Raw genomic sequence first — 8,859 nt, forward strand, 5'->3', positions numbered from 1 at the left:
CAATGAGGTAGTTGGTGGCTTCGTCATTTCCAAGTGCCACGCATCCATGTATACCAAAATTTGGAGAAGATACAGACACATTGCTACGACCGAAGTGTGGAGAGGCTTTCTGCCGACCCTTCTGACTTCTGTCGCTGGATTATTACCAATCATTGAAGATATGATCAAGATGAATCTGCGAGACGTCAAGAATCATGAACTGCATAGATGGGATGATATGATTTCGAATTGTAATACCTTACGATTCAACATAAGCAAGCTTCGTCATCAGCTCGAGATGATCAAAATTGATAGGGCAGCGTGTGCTGCTGATGCGCTTTCTGCAACAACTGCCATCTTGGAAGAAGAGAAGGCACTTGCCTTGGAGTCGGCAAGAGTTGAGAGACCATTTTGTTGTATGCCCTGGAAACTCTTTGTTTGTAAGCTTCCACATATTTTTCCACCTTGGCCCTTCTTGATTCGAGCATGTCCAATTCAGCAATTCTTGAATTGGACACTTCGGCTTCATCCCATTGTACTCCACTGGCCGCTGAGATTCTTGTAGAGGGATTCTTGATCTCAGCCGGGAGGATAGCGTCAGCACCATAGACGAGAGAATACGGCGAAGTCCCAATTGAGCTTCTAGGTGCGGTGCGATAGGCCCATAAAGCCATGTGCAATTCTTCATGCCATGTCCGCGGGTTGTCATGAACTGTGCGACTGAGAATTCAGATCAAGGTTTTGTTGGTGCTCTCTGCTTGTCCGTTTCCTTGGGGATAGTACTGCGTGGAGAAAACCTGTTTGATGTCATATTCCTCGAGCAGTTCTACAATATCTTTGTTGGATAAAGAAGTTCCATTATCCGTGATGATGTGTTTAGGAACGCCAAATCTACATATGATGTATTCCTTCATGAAGGCTGCAATTGTGATTCCGGTGGTGCTTCGAAGAGGAATTGCTTCGACCCATTTGGTGAAATACTCAGTCGCTGTGATGATGTACTCATGTTGATTTGAAGATAATGGATTGATTTTTCCGATGATATCCAGTCCCTAGCTGTAAAATGGCCATGGACTGCTCACATAATGTAATGGGAGACAAGGAGTGTGGATGAGGTTACCATGAATTTGACATTGATGACATCTCTGGACATAAGCGGCTGCATCGCCTTCCATGGTCGGCCAATAGTATTTGTCATAAATCTGGAGAAATAATTTCTTTTTCCCTTGGTGCTCGCCGTCGTGCATCTCCTTCAAGATTGTGGGTATTCCATGTCCGACTAGGCATCTCAGAAGACTTCCACCAAAGATTTTGCGATATAAAATTCCTTTCAGGTAAACAAACCGCTTGTCCCTCTGGGTAAGTTTGATTGCCTCTTTCTTTTCTGACGGCAAATTATTGTCACAAAGATATTTGATGTAAGGTTCTCTCCATTCCCCAGTGTCATGGACTGTTAGAACTTCCAGATGGTGAGGTGGAGTCTGGAAATTTGGGAATGATCCTTGCAGCATCCTTGACTGAGTTTCCATGGTGGGCCAATAGTATCCGAGTCTTTGAAGCCTCCTGTAAAGCGTGAATACTAGGGTTTGCCCGCATATCTCCTCATGTACGTGTTTGAGTTGTTTGCTTGCTTCCTCATCTCCGAGACACCGTGATAAGGATCCATCAAGATTGTGGTAATATAGTGCTCTGTGCAACAGAAAAAAGGTTTTTAATTCCTTGAGACTCATTTTTCCTTTAGTAAGAGAACTACTCAATTCGTGAATGATGGGTGATCGCCAGTCGTTTGTTGGAACATCGTCGACTTGAGAAAGCCATGTAGATGATACAAATCGCCTTTGCACTGTGATGGATTTCTCTGACCCCTCGAATTGTAATTTGGATGCAAGAGTCGCTAGGTAGTCAGCATGCCTGTTGTAGGCGCGGCCTGTGTGAACAATACTTGCGTTAGAGAAGTGAGCTAACAGACGTTGTGCCTTGGCCCTGAATGGAGCAAGTATCACTTCTTTGAGAGAGTACACACCATTCATCTGGTTAACCAGCAAATTTGAGTCTCCTCTTATCTCCAGACGCGTTGCTCCCGCTTTTTTGGCTAAGGATAATCCTAAGAGGAAAGTTTCATATTCTGCTGAATTGTTGGTGCAGTGGAAGTCTAGTTTCAAGGAGTGTGAGAAGACTTCACCATATGGAGATACTAATACAACGCCTGCTCCACCAGTATCATTGCTTGGAGTGGCGGATCCATCAAAATATAAGAGCCATCTTTCTTCTTGAATGACTGAGATCTCTGGAAACTCACCGGGCACTTCCTCATTAAGCATTGTGATGTCTTCCCCGATGAAGGCGGCAAGTAGGTCTGCAAAAACTTGTCATTTAATTGCTCTTGGAGTGACACACGCTATGTCGAATTCTGACATTTGAAGTAGCCACTTTGCCAGTCTTCCCATTAGTGCAGGTTTTGACGGTAAGAACTTTATGGGATCGGCTTTGGACACCAGCACGACTCGGCTTGACAGTAAATAATGTCTAAATATATGAATTGCATGAACCAGTACTAGGCATGCTCTCTCAGCTTTCGGGTATCGGAGTTGAGCATCCCTCATTGTACGGCTAAAGTAATAGATATGACGTTCGATGTCTTCTTCGTCTTCTTGAGCGAGAAGTGCTCCGATAGCAACATCATTGGAAGCTGTATAAAGTATCAACGGGCGTCCTTGCACCAGAGATTTCATGACAGCAAGTGATAACAGTATATGCTGTATCTTCTGAAATACTTCTTGTTGAACAGTCGTCCATGCAAAGTTTGCTCCTTTCTTCAACAGAGGAGTGAATGAAGAAATGAGTTGAGCAAACCCGGGAATAAAACGTCGAATGTAATTTACCTTGCCCACAAATCTCTGGAGCTGTTTCACGGTGCGTAGAGGAGGCATGGTAGTGATGGCTTTCGTCTTGTCTGGATCAACCTTGATTCCTTCCGCGGTGACTAGGAATCCTAGAAATTTTCCAGATGAGACACCAAAAGCACACTTTAAAGGGTTCATCTTCAACTTGTATTCTCTGCATCTTTCGAAGACCTGCTTCAGGATGTCTAGGTGCGCTGCTCGAGTCTTCGATTTCACCATCACGCTATCAACGTAGTCTTCTACTTGCTTATGCATCATGTCATGGAATATTGCAGTCATGGCTCGCTGATATGTTTCCCCTGCATTCTTCAAACCGAAAGGCATCACTGTGTAGTGGAAGTTTCCGATGGGAGTCCGGAATGCAGTATTGTTAGCGTCGTGTTCGTACATCTTTATTTGGTTGTACCCGCTGTAGCCATCCATAAATGAGAACATGTCATGACCACTGGTTTTTTCAACGAGCATATCAATATTAGGCAAAGGAAAGTCATCCTTTGGGAAATATTTTTTCAGGTTCCTTAAGTCATCTTGATATTCCCAGCCCCTTGGAATGAAACTTGTCCTCGAGTTGATCTCCATAACTCATCAAGGAAACATCATTGGACTCTGGAAATGCTAACTAAGGAGGCTTCCACAATCTTGACAAACAAGATTCATAAGAAGTAACAATTAATTCGATGAAGTCGCGTAGTGGGTCATCGATGTTCTTACGGCAAACTCTGAATCTAGCGCCAACAAAGCAATTCATTGTAGCATCTATCCTTGCATAAGTCATGGGAATTGCATGATTTTTGGCTCCTGTAATTGACTGAGCAGATTCCCCTTTAGCTACTCTCAGATATATTTGCATGCAAGATGTAATATTTGAACCAAAAAATGATATAATCTTGATGTCGTCATGATCACAATTATTAGCGGTACTGTTGGAGCCACACACGGAAATTTCGACACGACTAGGCAAAAAAGCTTCCCAGATTTGCAGACTTGCCATTCTACAGGGACGCTTAACCACCATTAATCCACTTAATACACTACCATGGTCATCATCTTCAATAGCTCTTACAGGTCCATGCTTCTCATTGAACACAGCCAATAAATTAAGAAGTTTGAATCCTTTTCCGCGATCAAATATCCAGCCAGTGAAATGATCATACCTGGTTGTGATTCCTCCAAAAAAGTCAACCTTCTTCTTAAACCCAAGATAAATAAGTATGCCATTAGTGCTTAAATATATCACCCCTTGTATCTCATTTATACGACCGGCGTTTATAAGAAAACAATAGCGATCCATCATAATTTGAACATGGGTACCATTCTGTTAAGAATTTGATATCTCTTATTAACTTGTTATCTCTTTTACAATACGTTGATACATATATATATGATTCATACTTGGTAAAGAAATAACTTCCTAACACGACTCTAACTCTTGACCAATATAAAGAGTCCTAATCAAAGTACATTCCATATCAGTCTCGGATTCTCGGATTTGTTACCGAGCTTAGAAGTCTTATTATATAAGACTTTCCTAAACAATCTCTAAGAGACGTACATAACTGAGACTTTCCTAAACAGTCTCAGTCACGTGTCTCAATACCCCCCCTCAAGACGGAGCATGCAGGTCACAAATGCCCATCTTGGATAAAATAGCATGGAACTGAGCTTTCCCCAACGACTTTGTGAATATATCCGCCAACTGCATTGTGGTAGGAGTATAAGAAGGTAGAATAATCTTTTGTATTACCGCATCCCTTACTAGATGACAGTCCACTTCAATATGTTTTGTTCTTTCATGAAAAACAGGGTTCTTCGCAATATATAAACCTGATTGACTATCGCAAAGAAGACTCATCGCTTGTGTATGATAAACCCTCAAATCACTGAGTAATTGTTTCAACCATTTCAATTCACATGTAGCCGCCGCCATGGAACGATATTCTGCTTCAGCCGAGCTACGAGACACAGTTGGTTGCTTCTTAGTCTTCCAAGATACTGGCGAATCTCCAAAACAAATAAACCATCCCGTCAGTGAACGCCTAGTTAAAGGACAACTTGCCCAATCTGAATCACACCAACCTCTCAAGGTTAAACTACTATCAGAGCGCAACAGAATTCCTTGTCCAGGATTCTTTTTCAAATATCTAACCACACGAAGTGCTGCTTCCCAATGCTCCATTCTTGGTCGTTGCATAAACTGAGATAAGATATGCACTGAGTAAGCAAGATCTGGTCTGGTGACAGATAAATATATCAAACGTCCAACCAATCTTCTATACTTTTCTACATCATAAAGCAAATCTCCTGTTGCTAAAGCAAGACGATGATTGGTTTCAATAGGAAATTCTGCAGGTTTCGCACCCAATAAACCTGCCTCCATTATAATATCCAACGCATATTTCCTCTGGCATATGTAGAAACCTCGTTTACTACGAGCCACTTCCAAACCTAGGAAGTATTTTAATTTTCCTAAATCTTTCATCTTAAAACATTGACCCAAGTACGCTTTAAATTGTGTAAGTGCAACTAGATCATTCCCTGCAATAATTAAATCATCAACATACACCAGCACATTAAGTTGCATCTTTCCCTTCATCATAGTAAAAAGAGAATAATCTGAGTATGATTGCCGAAACCCATAATTCTTCAATGCAGTTGATAGCTTCGCAAACCAACACCGCGGTGCTTGTTTTAGGCCATACAACGATTTCTTCATCTTACACACCATATTCGGATTACTCTTAGCAAATCCTGGTGGTATTTTCATATATACTTCCTCTTCCAAATCTCCATGTAGGAACGCATTATGCACATCCATCTGATGCACATACCACTGTTTAGCTGCAGCTACAGCCAAGAACATACGGACCGTTGTCATCTTTGCCACTGGTGCAAATGTCTCATTGTAATCTAATCCTTCAACTTGATGATTTCCAAAAATCACAAGTCTCGCCTTTAAACGTACCAAATTCCCGTTTTCATCATATTTTTCCGTATATATCCACTTACTTCCTAAAGCTTTCTTACCAGGTGGCAGTTCTGTTAGATCCCATGTGCCTTGTTCTTCTAAGGCCCGTATTTCTTCCGCCATTGCTTTCCTCCAGCCTAGATGTTTCATTGCCTCTCTGAAATTCCTCGGCTCAGACTTTGCAGATATTGTAGCAATATAATTTTTATGCATGTCCGAAAGCCTGTCATAACTAACATAATATGTCAAAGGATAAGGTGTACCTGAGGATGATGACTGTGATGATTGAGAGTGAGATGGACTATTTTCTCTAATGGTGCATGTCACAAAACCTTTAAGCCTACTCGAGGGAATCTTCTGACGCTTCCCCTTTCCTAAATCTTCATCCACAACAGCAGCATCCGTGGCTTGTTCATCATTGTTCACAACAGCAGAATTTTCTGACGCTGTAGTCTGACGCTGAACAGCTACATCTTCAGCAGGTGCCGCAGTTTGTACTGCGATATCTCCATCTATCTGTCGTTGTTCTCCTGCAGTTTCTTCACCGCCAGCGGATAGGCACTCTTCATCATCACTCCACTCTTCACCATTACGATCAGTCTCAGCTGTAGTCCCAGCAACATCAGTCGCTATATGACTTCTAGAGCTCCCCATAATGTCCGTCTCAACTGTTTTACCATTCAACTTAGTCTTAAATGGAAATTGTGTCTCACAGAATTTCACATCTCGAGACACCATAAATTTTCTTGTGTCTAGATCATAAACTTGCCATGCCTTCTTACCATATGGGTAGCCAAGAAACACACACCTCCGTCCTCGACTAGCAAACTTATCTCCTTTACTATTTTGATCATGTACATAGCACAAACACCCAAACACCTTCAACTGTTTATATATAGGTGGTTTTCCAAACAATACTTCATATGGTGTTTTATTATTTAGGATAGGTGTAGGCGTACGATTTATCAAGTACGTTGCTGTCAATGCACACTCTCCCCACAACCATTTCGGCAAGCTTGCTTGAAATCTTAATGCCCTTGCTACATTCATTATATGTTGATATTTTCTCTCCACTCTTCCATTTTGTTGAGGAGTACCTACACATGACGTCTCAAAGACTATTCCATTAGTCTTAAAATAACCACGCAATGCATTAAATTCCGTTCCATTATCACTTCTAACAATTTTAATATCTTTGTTAAATTGACACTTCACAAGAGCAACAAATTCACGAAATTTTGATTCAACTTATGTTTTATTCTGAATTAAATAAATCCAAACACCTCTTGAAAAATCATCCACTATTGTCAGAAAATATTGAGCTCCACATGATGAAGGGATCTTATAAGGACCCCATAAATCTGTGTGAACTAAATCAAAAATACAATCTGATTTACTCAAACTACTAGAAAAACTGCTTCTACGATGCTTTGCCCGAGGGCAAATATCACAAGCATCATTATTCTTTTTGATTAATCTACTTACACCTTGCAACTTCTGCAAAAATTTCTCTGAAGGGTGTCCCATACGTTGATGCCACAACTCATATGTATCTTCACGCACAGCCATAACTTCAACATGCGGCACACCACAGAAAATATATAGTCCACCTTGTCTCTCAGCCACTCCAATCATCCTCCTCGTAGACCGGTCCTGTATAAGACATAATTTGTTAGTACACTGAAGAATACAACTCATCTCATCAATAAGTTGTGTGACTGAAATTAGGTTACAGGTTATCTTTGGAACATAAAGCACGTTTTCAAGTTTCAATCCACCAGGAAGAATCACAGTTCCTATTTTCTCAGAGGATGCATACTTTCCATCAGGCAATCCAACTGAACATGCCCTAATATCTCTTACATTTATCATGTTAAGAAGTTCATACGTAACATGGTTTGTTGCTCCTGTGTCAACAATCCAAGATGTTTCATTCTTTTTACCTTGTAGATGAGAACCCGACTTTCTTGAGTTTAAAAACTCCATCACCTGTTGTACTTGTGCAGCTGTTACTCCTACTAGACATGCTTCATCAGCTGATGACGTACCAGCACTATCTTTTGCTGCCGAAACTTGCAGGTTATGAGCACGGACAGGATTCCCTCCTTGTCCTCTACCTCCTCTTCCAGCACGTCCTCTTCCTCCAGTTCTTCCTCCTCTGCCATTCTTTGGTCTGTCTCCCCACCATTCTGGATATCCAATGATTTTAAAACACCCATCATCTGAGTGTCCTTGTCTGCTGCAAGTTTTGCAGTACTTGGTGGGATCATAAGCACTATTAAGTAGGCTTTGATCAGCTTGCACTTTGAAGGCCATAATATTCTCTTGCATCTCTGTAGGTACTACTCCATCTCCAATCTTTAGGCGTTCTGAGTTCACAATGGTTTGATACGCAACATCTACAGACGGCAATGGTTCCCTTGCAAGCAATTGTTCACGCAAAGAACTGTATACAGAATCTAACCCAATCAGAAAATAGTGCAAGAAATCTTCTTCTCTTAACATACTTACCTGAGATGCGATATTACATGTACACTGTCCACACTTGCATTGCGGTATCTTCATATAAGTCACCATCTCATCCCATATTTTGTTCAATCTGCCAAAATATATAGCAACTCCCTCTGTTTTCTTCTGTTTACATTCACTTAAAGATGCTTTTAGTTGACATATTCTTGTTCCACTAACAACACAAAATCTTCTCTTCAGGTGTGCCCATAATAGACTTGCATCCTCATAATCTCCCAGGGTTGATCTTACCGACAACTCCAACGTGTTACCAATCCATGACACCAACGTTGATTGCACTGCTATCCAATCTTCTAACTGATCTGGATCTTCAGGTCGCTTGATGGTTCCATCAATGAAACCATATTTTCTCTTGGCTATCAGCGATCTTCTTATGGCTCTAGCCCATTCATCATAATTATTCCCTTTCATAACTATTGGAGTGATGATAGTTCCTGGTCCATCACTCGATCCTAGATGATATACAGGATTCTTCTTCTGTGT

Source organism: Papaver somniferum, chromosome 4 (genome assembly GCF_003573695.1).
Source record: "Papaver somniferum cultivar HN1 chromosome 4, ASM357369v1, whole genome shotgun sequence".
Taxonomy (NCBI): domain Eukaryota; kingdom Viridiplantae; phylum Streptophyta; class Magnoliopsida; order Ranunculales; family Papaveraceae; genus Papaver; species Papaver somniferum.